This window comes from Pleurodeles waltl, chromosome 1_2 (genome assembly GCF_031143425.1).
Source record: "Pleurodeles waltl isolate 20211129_DDA chromosome 1_2, aPleWal1.hap1.20221129, whole genome shotgun sequence".
Taxonomy (NCBI): domain Eukaryota; kingdom Metazoa; phylum Chordata; class Amphibia; order Caudata; family Salamandridae; genus Pleurodeles; species Pleurodeles waltl.
The window spans coordinates 90,658,228-90,674,460 of record NC_090437.1 but is presented as its reverse complement, the minus strand read 5'-3'; positions in this window follow the sequence as shown (position 1 = coordinate 90,674,460).

Sequence of the window (16,233 nt, the reverse complement as noted above, 5' to 3'; positions counted from 1 at the left end):
GTTGATAGTACTGCCTCTTGCTTTGCCTGATCTCATGGTCGGTAACGTTTTGCTGCCTTAGAGCGGGGTGATTTGGGCGGGCTGTCGAGGCGGGGGAGATAGACCTTGTTGTGCCTTTTATTGTTTTGAGGCAGCTAATTGTGCTGTCTTCCAAGAAGAAACGTTAACGTCTGCGGGTGCAATGAAAGTACCTCTCAGGGGATACTTGGAGCTTTTGAGGGCCTGGGCAGAGCGCAGAGTCCGGAATTGCCAGTCCTTGTTGATCCTTGTTGGTTCTTTCCTGCTCCTGCCAGTGGGAGCCCTGGGCAGGATGCAAGGGCGAGGGGTGGAGCAAGGGCGGAGGGGAGTGGTAAGGCCACGGACTGCCTGGTGGCCTACCAGGGTAGATGGAGGCGAGGGGTGCTCCACGGGCTGGCAGCGGGACCAGGCAGCACCAGAACCTGCAACAGCTTCCCTCGCCTTGTTGCCCTTCCTGCCCCCCTTTGACCCCTTGCCCCTTAGTCCTCTGCTGCTCACCTGCTGGTGCTACTTGCTGGGGGTTTCTTCACAGCCGCAACTGTGGTAGAAGGCTGATAGGTGATGCTCTGAGGCCAGACCTGGCCTGGCGTACCTGAGGAGCGTTCCTCCTTCCTTTCCTTGCCTCCGTGAATTGTCCGTGAATTGTGCCACCAAATTGTGCCCCAATGCCCCTAGTACCCCAATGCCCCCCTGCAAGCCGCACCCATGATCGGGCCGCTTCCGCAGGGGCCTGCAGGGGGGGGGCGACACTGTTGTCGCTGCTGCAAGCATGCTGGGCTGCTGCGTGCGAAACCCTGCCGCCCGTACCAGGGGGGCTACTGCCGGTCGCGAGTGGCTGGCAGCGGGCCGCGGTATTGGTGTTGGTGTCGGTAGTGGTGGTCTCAGGTGGCGAGCTGTGAGCTACGGCGGGGGCACCCTGCCGCTGCCGCTGCTGCTCTGCTCTGCTCCGGAACTGGAATCAGAACCTGCGTCGTCTCACTGCCGCTCGCTGCTGGTCAGGACCTGGAATCAGTACTTCAATGTACAAAATTGGCCACAGATTTTACTTGATGGGTTACACAAGAAAGGTAGCACCTAAAAAGGGGAGAGTCTTGTCTCCATTTTACTTCAGATGGTTGAAACATTACCATGTATCAATCTCAGGGGTGTAGTTTCAGGTGAGGGGGGTTATTTGGGGTGTGACTCCCTCCAAATAAGTGCATACATGGCTTGGTAGTTGGGTCTGTGGGCTCTGAGTCGGATCAGATATGTCTGTTTTGTTTTTTCACATTTTTCTGATTTCACCAATGTTTTAACTTGTTCATTTTTGGGGTCAGGAACATAAAGTGACCAGTTTACAAAAACAACAGTAGCAGATCTGCACTCATAGAAGTACTCCTTAAATGGATGCAACTTTGCTACCTTTTTAGAATTCACAAACATGGACAGTGGTAGGCTTTGTAAGCTGTGCCAGTCTCAGGTTTACAAGCATACTATTGGCTGTCAAACCCCCAACCGATGATGGAACAAGTGTTTGCTAATAGTCTAATCACTAGCCAGCGCTCTGGGTAGCATTGCAAACCATCATTTTTTGCCTACTGCCAGTCTAGACAGGGGGACTGTTTGCCAGACAGAAGTAATGACAGAATGGGTGGCAGAGGTCTTTATGTCAACCACCCTGCCTTTATTCTGGCCACTAAATTAAGAGATATTCTCTGACCTTGTGGACATCCCAATACATGGCAAGAACCACAATCTTGGCAGATCCTATCAGTGTAGGAAAAGTTTGAAGAGCGGCTCTGTCAAACATCATGGCTTGCGGTCAAACAATTCCAAACTTTTTTGGTTTTTGTAAAGCGGTATTTGCTTTTTGGAAAATAACAACTAATGACTCCCACCCTATAGGAGTTACCTCCAATGAAGTGGGGGGTATTATTTTTTTTCACTGTCCCTCACTGCCAGGATATACCTGGGGAAGATGAAAAAAACACATCCAACTGTCTATGTGGCTTTACTCCAACAGTGCCTACTCTGTTGGGCTGTCAGTGAAAGTTTCACACTGTTGATTATAAGCCGAAGATTACACAGCTTCGAAACGTGGGGCTGTGGGTGCGACTCTGTGACCTTAATAAACCAAACTTGAGGGTCCTTTATAACATTTATAGCATTTTATTGCACTCCATTGGGCAAACAGTAAAAAAATTTCAGATCAATATTTTCAAAGCGTCTCATGCCAATTATGTCATTAGGGGCCAGATGTAGCAAATTAGCAATTTGCGACTTGCAAATTGCGAGTCCCTGTGACTCGCAATTTGCGACTTGCAAATTGCGAGTCCCTGAGACTCGCAATTTGCAAGTCGCAAATTGCTATGCAGTACGGTGTCTCAGACACCGACTGCAACTCGCAATGGGGTCGCAATGACCCACCTCATGAATATTCATGAGGTGGGTCGCAAATTTGCGGCCCCATTGAGAGTATAGGCACTCGCTAACATGGAGGCCTGCTGAAGTCAGCAGACCTCCATGTTAGCGACCTGCTTTTAAATAAAGCAGTTTTTTTTTTTTTGAAGTGTAGCCCGTTTTCCTAACAGGAAAACGAGCTGCACTTCAAAAAAACCGAAACCTTTAGTTTCGGTTTTTTTCAGGGCAGGGAGTGGTCCCTTGGACCACTCCCTGCCCTGAAAAAATATTTTGGGCTCCAGTCACAAACTGGAAGGGGTCCCATGGGGACCCCTTCCAATTTGCGATTGGGTTACCATCCACTTGAAGTGGATGGTAACTGCGATGCCATTTGCGACCGCATATGCGGTCGCAAATGGTATTGCATCCCAATGCGACTCGCAAATAGGAAGGGAACACCCCTTCCTATTTGCGAGTCTGAAATGCATTTTGCGAGTCGGTAACGACTCGCAAAATGCATTTCTGCATTGGGATACGCGTTTAGCGAGTCGCAAACGGCAAATTTTGCCGTTTGCGACTCGCTAAACGTTTGCTACATCTGGCCCTAGATGTATTGCTTCTAGGCAATTCTAAGCACTGCACAATAACGGTAAGGTAAGCTAGTGGTGTCTTGTGTGAGGTTATTATTTGATGAAGTCCTCCTGTTCAAATTTCAACACAATGTTAAGCGGCTATGGGTAAGCTGTGTAAAAGGCATCTAGCCAGGTTGTATAGTGTTACAACGCTTGCCTTCACCATGCATCCCTTTACTACACATGGTAAGTATATCCAAGGAATTCCTATCTCTGGAAATTCACAACTGAATTTTATGAGTAGTATCTTTATGACTGACTATCTTTTTACATGTGGAGTTTATGCGATGAGCACAGAGACTCCACACTCCTAAAGATACTATTCGTAAAATTTCTTTGTGAATTGCAAAAAATCATAAACTTTGTGAATCAGGACCTTAGTGATAACTGTGGCAGCTGTAGTTTCACAAAATTTCACAATTTTTATTTGTGAAACTAGTGCAGTACATGGCAATGCAAATTAATTATTTTATTGACTATTGACTAACTTTACAATAGTTAAAGTCAGCCATGTTGTTTTAAGGCCGCTTTCCCTGTGTTCTGGGTTAGGTGCTTGGATATAGTTAGTAAATTTTAGGTACGTATTAGGTTTTATAATTTGTCCCTACATACAATGCACTATATACTTCACAAATATAGTGTACTGTAGGTTATTTTCAATTTTTTACATATTTTAAATCTTTATGAAAAACTTTATGGAGTAACGCTGAAATACCAAGAAAATTCTGTACAACTTGAAAAAATTAGATAAAGGTGCATTTGTTAAAAAACATGGTACTTCCTAGGTACTAGTGCATTACTCCATAAAACGTTTGAAAAATATATACAGAAATACATACAAATTTCCCTACCTAGTAATATTTAGCTAAAGTAGTAATAGGTCGGCACCAGTAACAAAACCTACTACTTACCTATATTTAAGGCCCTCGGTATAATAACAGGAATTTGCCTGCCTTTTTCTTTTTTAAAAGCAGCCATTAGCCAATTATATACTGACTTGTCATCGCCATGTACAGCAGTACACTGCAAAGTTACTGCACTGTACCATGGCACAACATATCACGAAGGAAAAGATTTATCACTGCATTTCATTACCCTTGCGTCACTCATAGTGATGCAAGGGTAATGCAATACTTAAGTCACATTTACCAAATAATGTAAGGCCACCATGCATCGCCCTCGGTTCCTCAGTAAGTCTGGAGAAATGTAAGTCAGGCAGCATAAGCTATTGGTTTGCATTATTCTGCACACCATATTCTACATTCCTGAAAAATGTACACCCATTTAGCCATTTTCACGATACGTCTCTTTATACTAGAATCTACAACACAACACCACATGCCACTGTACTTTACTGTGTGACACAACACTCCACTTCCCTGTACAGCACTACACTCAACTCTAGGACAAGCCACTTCACTCTACAACATGCCACTTAACTTTATGACAGTCCATTACACTCAATGACAGTCCACTATATGCTACTACACTCTATGCCACTCCAGTGTATGCCACTCCACGCTATTGTATTGTGTGCCACTCCACTTTACGCGACTCCACTGTAAGCCACTCAACTGTATGCTATTCCAATGTACGCCACTCCACTCTACTCTAAAACACACTACTCATTTCTGCACCACTCTAGTCTATACTACCCCACTGTACACCACCCCACTCTATGACATGACACTCTACTCCTCTCCACTTTACTGAAGGACATGCCACTCCACTGTACCTCACTCCAGTCTACATCACCCCACTTTACTTTATTCAATTGTATGCTACTCTAGTCTATACCACTCCACTCTACGGTACTCTATGGTATGCCACTCCAGTATATGCCACTCCACTATATGCCACTCCACTCTACCCAACTCCACTTTAAGACATTCCATTCTACAGTATTCCACTGTATGCCACTGCACTGTACATCACTCTATTCTATGCTATCATACTTTATGCAAGCCCAGTCTACACCATTCCAATGTACGTTATTCGATTGTATGCATCTCCAATCTATGCCACTCCAATATACATTACTCCACTGAATGCTATTTCATTGTACACCGGGCCTCTCTACGTCATTTCACTATACGCCACTCCAGTCTATGCTAGTTCAGATTACTCCACTCTATACCACAACTCTCTATGACACCACACTCTTTGCCACTCCACTCTACACCAAGACATTGTACGTCACAACACTCTAGATCACAATATTCTACTATACGACACTCTACAACACAATACTGTATGACACCGCACTGTAAGCTACTGCAGTTTATGGCACTGCAGTCTACTCTTCTCTATAACATTGTACTTCAATCTACAACACTGTATACCACCCCAGTCTAATAAACTCTATCACTCCATGCCACTCCATTGTACAACACTGTATTTCAGTCTGTTTCACTGTAAAACAATCTAGTGCAGTTTATGCAACTGCATGACACTCAACTCCACTCTGCAACACTCCACCCCAATTTAATCCACTACACTCTGACACATTAATCCACTAAATGCCACTCCACTCTACTACATTCTAAAACACTCGTGTGTACTCTGTCACTCTATTCTACAACACTGTACTCCAGTCGATGCCACTCCACTTTACAACAGCTTCTGACACTCCACGACATGCCACACTATTCCACTTTACAAAAAAACACTCCACTCTGACACTTTACTACACTCTAAGCTAACCCACTCCACTATACTCCACTACACTCCACTCTACTCTATTCAACTCCACTCTACAACACATTTCTACACTCTGTGTCACTGTACTACACTCTAGGACACACTACGCGACTCCCAGTATGCCACTACAAACCACTTTAGTGCACTCTACTCTATGACAGACTATTAAACTCTACTCCAATGTCCTCTACTACCACTGTATGCCCCTCCACTCTATTCTATGCCATTAAACTCTACAACACTCTACTCCACTCTATAACACGTTCCAACTCTCTATGAGATGCTACTCCACTCTATGGCCCTCCACTCTACGATTTTCCACTCTACACCATTCCACCCCACTACAGTCTACGCTATTCCACTGTACACAACACTACTCTACAATACACCACTCCACTTTGTGGCACTCTACACTATTCCCTCTATACCTCTCTATCTCACCTTACTGCACTCTACTCTGACACACTACTCCACTCTACTCTGCTCCATTATGCCAGTCTACACCACTCCATTCTACACTACTCTATTCCACTCAAATCTACAAGACTCTATGCCACTCCACTCTTCCATACTGTACCATAGTTAACTCTACTCCACGCTACTCCAATGTAGGATATTCTAATTCAACCTTTGACACTCCACTGTACTCCACGATATGATACTTTACAACACTTTATGACATGCCACAACATGTATAACTTAAATTTATAATGTGCTCACTACCTTCAATTTACTATAAATCGTGCACCTCCATACACGGTCTTGTCACCTCACTCAACACACTATGGGCCAGATGTACTAAAATATTTTTCCATAGTCACAGAATGGGTAGAACCCTTTGATACATCTGGCCCTACATTACTTATAAATCACCATTCTCTCATGCAGTCCTGTTCTCAGAAATTATGCCATTTCAGATGTGATATGTGTGGTAGAGAATGCTATGATTTCACATGTTAGAAGTCATGCAATATTTAATTGTATCACCAGTACCTCGAAAAGGTGCAAGTTATAGTTAATGTAGTGTCGCCAGTGAGGTGACAAGACTGTTTATGGAGGTGCATGAATTATAGTAAATTAATAAATTGAAGGTGTTGCATAAATTATTAATCTAAGTTATGACTATAACTTTAACATTTCTAATGTTTGTATAGTTTAAGTTATGTTTGCATAGAAACAATCAATAAAGTTTTAATAAGTATAACTTCTTCCTAACCATTAGGCTTTATCATTGTACATCTCTATACATATCTATCTGTGTCTAGCTATATCTCTCTCTATCTATCTCTTTGTATGTCTACAAACCTATCTATCTAGTTAATTTAGTCTTATCGTCCTTTACCACTACCCACCCCTAAACCCTAAAATTACCCTTACTACCCTTTACCCCTACCCAATATCTATATAATGGCCCTTACCACACCCCTACACCTTAAAATTATCCTTGACATCTTTTACCACTACCTAACCTAAAACCCTAAAATTAGTGTTCCCACTCTTTACTACTCCCTACCCCAAAACCTAAAATTACCCTAAGTGCCCTTTTACCACTACCCATCCCAAACTGCAAAATTACCATTACCACCCTTTACCACTCACTATATATCTTTAGATAGATAGATAGATAGATAGACAGATAGATAGACAGATAGATAGACAGATAGATAGACAGATAGACAGATAGACAGATAGATAGATAGATAGATAGATAGATAGATAGATAGATAGATAGATAGATAGATAGATAGATCATGTGCAGTGAAGGCGTGTGTGGTAAAGGCACACCATTTTACCTGCATTATAAAGGCATGCACAGTAAAGGCTTTGCAGTAAAGGCATTGCATGGTAAAGTCAACATTGTGAAGGCAGATTCCTATCTAGTCATCATTTAAAAGAACATATTACATAATACATTTCACTATGTAAACAAAGAGAAAGCAACATAAATACTCTGATTTCCTGGTACAAGCATTAAATCTAAGAATAAGCATTGATGCCTCTAAATTATTAGCCAAAAACGATAAAACCAGTTCAATTAGTGTCATGTAAATAAAGTTTTATTTTAATAACGAGAGAACAAGTTAATTTGCATGAAAAAATATATGAACAAACATCAGGTTATGCAGCTTTCCCTTTGAAATTTCTGTCCTTTCTGCTGCAAGTGTGTGTTTCTGGTGAGCAAAGTATGTTTAAATACAAAGGCCCATATTTATACTTTTTTAGCGCCGCATTTGTGCCGCTTTCTGATGCAAAAGCGGCACAAACGTACAAAACACAATTATATTTTGTAAATTTGCACTGCTTTTGCATAAAAAAATTACGCACATGCGGTTCTAAAAAAGTATAAATATGGGCCAAAGTGTGTTTAAGACCGCAGTACCGCCTTCTGTCTACAGGGGCAGAACTGAGAAAACATATAAACACACTTGATGAAACACAAGTGCCCACAAGGCAATTTTTAAAAAAGTTGTAAAAATTGACAAAGATGTTCCTGAGGTCATTTTGTATCATTTAGAAGACATTACCTTCTAGGTCCTTCGTTCAGGTCCCCACATTGCAATCAAGTCCCCACAGCGTGAGTGTGTTAACAAACCCAAGTCCCTACAAGGATAGTAACTCTCTCCCTCTCTCTTTCTCCCTCTGTCCTCTCTCTCTCTCTTTCTCTCAGATTTTCTTTGCTTACCTTCCCTGGCTGGCTGCACATCCCACTAGCTCTGTCATGGTGATTTATGAAATTTGAAAAAGCTGCTCAGCCTTCCACAACTGTATGACACCCCATCACTCCCACTCCTCATCCACTTGGGGCTGATACAGTGAGTGACTGTTGGGGCAAAAACCATAAACAAACATGTCACCTGCACCACAAAGACATAGGCCCTCATTACAACCCTGGCAGTAAACGCGCTTACCGCCGTACCGACGGCCGCCAACATACTGTGACAGCGGTGGTAATCCGCCGCAAGAATTATGATCCACACAGAGAATACCGCCACAATACAGACACCCACACAAGTCCGCCAGACCAAAGGTCAGTGATAAACTGGTGATAGCAAAACCCACACTGTCACGCCAACAGGAATACGCCCACAGTATCACGACCCACGAATCAAAGCAGTGGTCTTTCAACCGCGGTAAACCATTGGCAGTACACCACACTCAAAATACACACACACTTACAAAACTACACCATATTGGATAATTCAAAATACACACACCTGACATACATACACACACTACACCCACACACTCACACACTCACACCACTATAAAACACACACCCACACTACCCACAACCCCTTACTACAAAAAAAAGAGACCAAGCACAGAGAGACAAGCAAAGAGCACACACTCAATCAGAGGCACAGAACATCATTACACATACACCATCCATGCACATCACAGTATACACCCTAGCACATCACCTCACCCATATCACTCACACCACATCCATGGCACCCTAAAGACACCCCAGGTTTTCCGAAGAGGAGCTAAGGGTCATGGTGGAGGAAATCATCCGGGTAGAGCCACAGCTATTCGGATCACAGGTGCAGCGAACCTCTATTGCAAGAAAGATGGAGCTATGGCTGAGAATCGTGTACAGGGTCAACGCTGTGGGACAGCATCCAAAAACCAGGGATGACATCAGGAACAGGTGGAACGACCTACGGGGGAATGAGCATTCCATGATTTCAAAACACCAGCTTGCTGTAGAGAGGACTGGTGGTGGACCCCCATCTCCTCCCCCACAACTAACAACATGGGAGGAGCAAGTCTTGGCAATCATGCATCCTGAGGGCCTCGCAGGAGTAGCAGGAGGACTGGATTCTGGTAAGTCAAGCCTTAACTACTTTATCCCCCCACCCTACCTGCATGCCATCACAAACCCCTACCCCTACCCTCACCCCCATCACTCCATCACCTCACATATACCCAACTATCACAACCCACCCATCCCAATACCAAGCCCTGCATGCAACACCAATGCATGGACACCCATCACAGCCCTGCATGGACACCCATCACCACAGCATGCCCAATAGAGAGACTCACCCAGCCCACACAATCAGCAATCACACAAAGCCAAGGCGACAGGGAAAGCACAATGATACAGGGAAACACACCCATTGCACAAGATGGCACACACAAATAAAATAACAATGCATTTGCATCCCAACAGGACCCCTTACCCAACATCACCGGAGAGGATGTGCCAGCTACATCCAGCCCCCCCCCAGAAGAGGCCCACAGTGATGACAGCAGCTTTGCACACCTGGCTCACGATGACCAACCTGGCCCATCCGGGACCTCTGGACAGTCGGTTCCCCTGCCACAGTGCCAACCCACCACAGAGCCTCCCCCCTCAGGAAACACCAGCACAGCACCCACCCAGCGGGCCCATGCCACTGTCCCCAGGACACGTCAATCAGCAGTGTGTCCACCACTAAAGGGACCCCAGGCAACCCCACAAACCCAGGACGATCAGGGACCTGGGGTCAGGGCTGTGGGCACACGGTTCAGGGGACGGAGGTACAGGACAACAGGGAAGCTGGGAGGACTGCTGTTCGACAGGGTGAGGACAGGCCCGGGGAACTGACCCTCTACGAGGCACTCTCCAACATCATGGGAGCATACCACCATTCCCAGGAGACCATGGGCACAGTACTGGCCAAGTTACAGGAGACCCAGCGGCTGCAGGAGGGACAATACCTGGGGATCATGGAGGACCTCACCAAAATCTATACCATACTGGTCACCACAGCAGGGGTGCTGACTGACATGGGCAAGACCATGAGGGAGTCAGTGGCACAACAAAGGGCCCCTGACACTAGCCAAACGGAGGAACAGCCTTCCACCTCTGCCGGCGCTAGTGGACAGGAAGCCCCGCCACAGGAACAACAGGCCACCCCCTGCAGAAGGAGAACCACCCCGAAAACGGTCCCTGCGATCCAGGCAGAGAACATTGCCAAGACCCCGCCAGGAAATAGGACCCTCCTGAATGTCACCCTTCTGTCCCACTCTGTTTTCCTGTCCACCTTGAGCTGCCATTGCTCCCCTTCCTATGCCCCCTTGGACAATGCACCTGTGATACCAAGAGACTGGACTCTAACTGGACATTCCTCCACCATCACCCCAGCCCCTTGCCCGTACTCCCATACTATTTAGCACAAAAAAATAAACACCATTTAAATATAAACCATACTGGAGTCAGTGTAATGATTGGAAAGATGTATTCTTACAACATTATCAAAGCATTGCAACGCCTATGTTCATTAAATTATACCAATGTATGACAGTTGGTGGGCAGCCCACATAGCAGGAGCCAGAATGGGGTACACAGATCTGAAAAAAGGAAATCCAAAGGGAACAGTCAGTGGCCATAGGCAGACAGTAAGAGGCTGCTATGTACAATGTCCAAAGGTGTACTGAAATGTGAAGTTGAGTTACAGTCTCTTACCTGTGTGTCACTGGAAGTACTGCTGGATAATGTTTGTTCTGTTGTCCACATCTTCTTCATCTGCCTCCTCTTCCTCACTGTCCACAGGTTCCACCGCTGCCACAAGACCATCCCCAGGCTCATCCTCAAGCAGAAAAGGCACCTGGCGTCTCAAGGCCAGGTTGTGCAACATAGAGCATGCCACGATGATCTGGCACACCTTCTTGGGTGAGTAGTACAGGGATCCACCAGTCAGATGGAGGCACCGGAACCTGGCCTTCAGGAGGCCGAAGGTCCTCTCAGTTATCCTCTTTGTATGCCCATGTGCCTCATTATAACTTTCATTGTCCTGGGATTCCTCACTGGGGTCAGTAGCCATGAGAGGTTGGGGTAGCCAGAGTCACCTGCAAATATCGAGGGACAACTGTTAGACACACACTAACCCTTAGCGACAACCCCATACCCAGACACCTACTCATACTGTGTGTGGACCTTGGGCTCACCTATTAGCCACACCCAGTGCCTCTGGAGTTGGCCCATCACATAAGGGATACTGCTATTCTTCAGGATATAGGTGTCATGCACTGAGCCAGGATATTTGGCATTGACATGGGATATGTACTGGTCCGCCAAACACACCATTTGCACATTCATCGAATTAAAGCTTTTTCTATTCCTGTACACCTGTTCATTTCTGCGGGGGGAACAAATGCCACATGTGTACCATCAATGGCACCAATGATGTTGGGGATATGTCCCAGGGCATAGAAATCAGCTTTCACTGTGGCCAAATCCTCCACCTGGGGGAAGACGATGTAGCTGCGCATGTGTTTCAGCAGGGCAGAAAACACTCTGGTCAACACATTGGAGAAAATCGGCTGAGACATCCCTGATGCCATGGCCACTGTTGTTTGAAAGGAGCCACTTGCCAGGAAATGGAGCACTGACAGGACCTGCACTAGAGGGGGTATTCCAGTGGGCTGGTGGATATCTGACATCAGGTCTGGCTGCAATTGGGCACACAGTTCTTGGATTGTTGCACAATCAAGTCTGTATGTGATGATAATGTGTCTGTCCTCCATTGTCAACAGGTCCATCAGGGATCTGTACACCAGAGGATGCCGCCATCTCATCATCTGCCTCAGTGGTTGTAGTCTATGGAGGAGAACAGTGATCAGAAGGTCATATTGCAACATAGATAGCACAACTGCGTTTGAATTAATGTCACAGAAGGTGTGTTTGAAATCGAGAGTCAGTATATATGCCAACATGTGCTGTGACGCAGTTAGATGCCATGCCATGTGTCCCCCTGAAATGGCGGCTGCCTGACCTGTGAGGAGGGACAAGGGGAAATTAGATAACTGTGCTGGCATTGTGCTGTGTCGCAGTAGGAGGTCGATGACCGCCGCGCAGCTCCACATTGGTTATCATTGGGCCCTATGGGTCCCAGGAGCCAATGGCGATGTACGCCGGTGGTGACGGTGCGCACCACCGCGGACGTCACCGCCATTTTCTACCTATTCACTCACTTGCTACCTGACCATCAACAGGAGAGGACCTATACTGCAAGTGCTGATGTGACTTGAGTCTGGAAGCGACAATGGCTAGAGTATCTGGGGAACGGGCCCCTGCCTTCACTGTGGAGGAGTTGGAGAAACTGGTGGATGGGGTCCTCCCCCAGTACACGTTACTTTACGGTCCTCCAGACAAACAGGTGAGTACACTGTGAGCAGGATGTGTGGGCAATGCCTGTTTGCAGTGGTGTGGATGTAAGCCACATGTTGGGGGGGTGCTAAGGCGTGAGGAGTATGACGGTCCGGACGGGTGAGTATTTACAATTTACGCTGTCTAGTCCCTCTAGGTCAGCACCCACCAGAAGAAGGGTATTTGGCGTGCCATCGCCAAGGAGGTGAGGACCCTGGGGGTCTATCACAGGCGGAGCACCCACTGCCGCAAGAGATGGGAGGACCTGCACCGCTGGACCAAGAAGACGTTGGAGGCCCAGCTGGGGCTTGCCTCCCAACGTGGAAGGGGTGCCCGTCGCACCATGACCCCCCTGATGTTCCGCATCCTGGCGGTGGCCTATCCGGAGTTGGAAGGGCGCTGGAGGGCATCTCAGCAGATACAAGGGGGTGAGTACAGTTTCAGAAAGCTGACTTTGCCTGCTTTAGGAACTAGCTGGGTGGGGGATGTGGGCTGTGAGTACCCCTAGGCCAGGGCGATCATGGCAGGGTAGGTCCCTTGTTTGCAGGATCTGAAGCACCCCTAACCCTATGGTATAAGCGGCCAACTACTACTGGGCAGGGTCCTGTGGGTGTCATGTGTGCAGATGCTGGCATTAGGCATTGTACCCCATGGGCTGGTGACTACCTTAGTGAGTGGTTGGGCATGGCCTAGTGCATAGGGCAGCTCAGTGTGTGTTGTGTACGCCAACGGTAGTGGTGTTGCTGGCATTGACCATGTGTATCCTCTGTCTATCCCCCCTTCTTGTTTTGTCACCCTGTTCTTATATGCATTAGCATCATCTGGCGAAGGAGCAGAGGCACCGGCGACGGAGGGAGCTGCATCCCACATGGCCCATGAGGGTGAATCCACTGAGGTTGAAGGCACCAGTGGGACGGAGGGCGAGGGGAGTTCCACAACCGGGACTGGAGGGGCTGCCAGTGACAGCGACTCCTCCTCCGATGGAAGCTCCCTGGTGGTGGTGGACACCTCTGTGCCCACCCCAACAACAGGTACAGCTGCCACCCCCCCCTACAAGCACCGCCCTCCCAGCAGCCCCTCAGCGTGTTTCCCGTGCCCGCTCACCCAGGAGGGTGGGTATCTCCTTCGCCCCGGGCACCTCAGGCACTGCCCCAGTCAGCCCTGCTGCCCTCAGTGAGGAGGCTATTGATCTCCTGAGATCCCTCACTGTTGGGCAGTCAACCATTCTGAATGCCATCCAGGGTGTCGAGAGGCATGTGCAACAAACAAATGCATACCTGGAGGGCATTCATTCTGGTGTGGCAGCCCAACAGAGAGCATTTCAGGCTGTGGCCTCAGCACTGATGGCAGCCATTGTCCCTGTGTCCAGCCTCCCCCTCCAACTTCCACTACCCAGCCCCAATCCCCTCTACCTCACCCTATCCCAAGCACACCTTCAGACGAGCATGCACACACATCAATACACAAAAGTGGCTCAGGAGAACATAAGCACCACACATCACACAGGCACTCACACAGCACCATACCCATGCACACATACCAACATCCACTTCCTCCACTGTATCCCCCTCCTCCTCTTCGTCTACCTCCCTCCCAGTAGCTTCCTGCATGCACTATATCATCAGCCACTGCCTCCATCATCAGCCACTGCCTCCATCACCAGCACGTCCATCACAACACATCCCTCACCTGCAATCACCACCCCCACAACCATGCACACGTCCCCTGTGTCCTCTCCCAGTGTGTCTGTGAGCCCTCCTCCCAAAGTACACAAACGCAGGCACACATTCACTCAACAGACATCCACCTCAAAACAGCCCCCAGCCCATGCACCTTCACCCAAACTCAGCAGACGTACACTTCCTACAACCGCTACCTCTTCCTTCACTCCCATACCTCCTCCATCTTCCCGTCCCAGTGTGTCTAAAAGACATTTCCTGGCTAACATTGACATCTTCCCTACACCTTCCCCTAGGGCCAGGATGTCTAGATCCCAGGCCAGCACCTCTGCCACCAACTTGGCGTCCGCTGTGGTCCCTGCAAGTCCAAGAGGATCGAAGGGGGCACCCGTCAGGGCTGGCAGTGTCCACATACAGATGCTAAAGACCACCCGATTCCGCCACCTGCCAAGGTTAAGAAGGGGCCGTCATGCAGCACAGACAGGACGCACAACCCACCCAGCAATGCCTCATCCAAGACAATAGAGGACAGTGCCAAGGTTCCAGCAGCGTCTAGCAAGGTGGGGAAGGGACACAAAGGCAAGGGCAAGTCACTTCAGGGCTCGGAGCCTCCAGGTGAGGGACTGGTGACCACCATTTGTCCTGACAGGCCAGCAACCTGTACCACAGTGAGCACCGCTGCAACGACCGCCACCTGCCCCGCCATCTGCACCCCCCCCTGCACCACAGCTGCCACAACGACAGTCACCAGCGTCATCCCCAGTGGGCAGCTGTACGAGGCTGCTGGAGACAGCCTGGTGACTCCCTCCACTACTGCAAGCACCTGCACCACTGGCAGCATTGGCAGTATCCATATGCACCGCCACAAGCCCAGCCGGTGCCACTATATCGGACATCAGCAGCATCCCCAGTAGGCAGCCGTCCAAGACTACAGGAGACGTCCTGGACCCTGCACCCACCACTTGCGGCGCCACCACCAGCCCCGACACTACCAGCAGTTTGCAGCCTAAGTCGCTGCAGGATGGAGTGTGGCTCTGCCTCCATGGAGTATCATGCTACCTGTTTCCTACACATCTCGTGCCTCACACACCCAGGTGAGGGAATGTGAACTGCCACAACCCAGGTGCAGCATCACTGGACACAAGGCCCCCTACAGAACCAGTGGAGAAATGCATCCACTCACCCAATCCTTGGCAGGAAGAAGCAGACTGGGCACAAAGCCCCCTCCAGAACCAGTGGATAGATGCATCCACTCACCCAATCCTTGGCAGGATGAAGCAGACTGGGCACAAAGCCCCCTACAGAACTAGTGGAACATGTCACCCACTTGAGAGACTGTGGCTTTGCACTCCCCAGGACCAAACAGTGGGCAAACCACCAACTTGAGAGACTGTGGCTTTGCACTCCCCAGGACCAAACAGTGGGCAAACCAACCACATGAGAAACTTGAGAGACTGTGGTTTTGCACTCCCCAGGACCAAACAGTGGGCAAACCACCCACTTGAGAGACTGTGGCATTGCACTCAACAGGACATCACTGTGGGCATGTAGCCCCCTACAGGAGCAGTGGCGTAGTACCATCTTCCGGCTGAGGTGCCCCTCCTCCTCCTTCCCCCTGAGGTGCCTGTGTGTTTTCGTCTTGATGCCTCTCCATTTTGAGGCAGGAGTCAAGTGTGGGCTTTGCCCA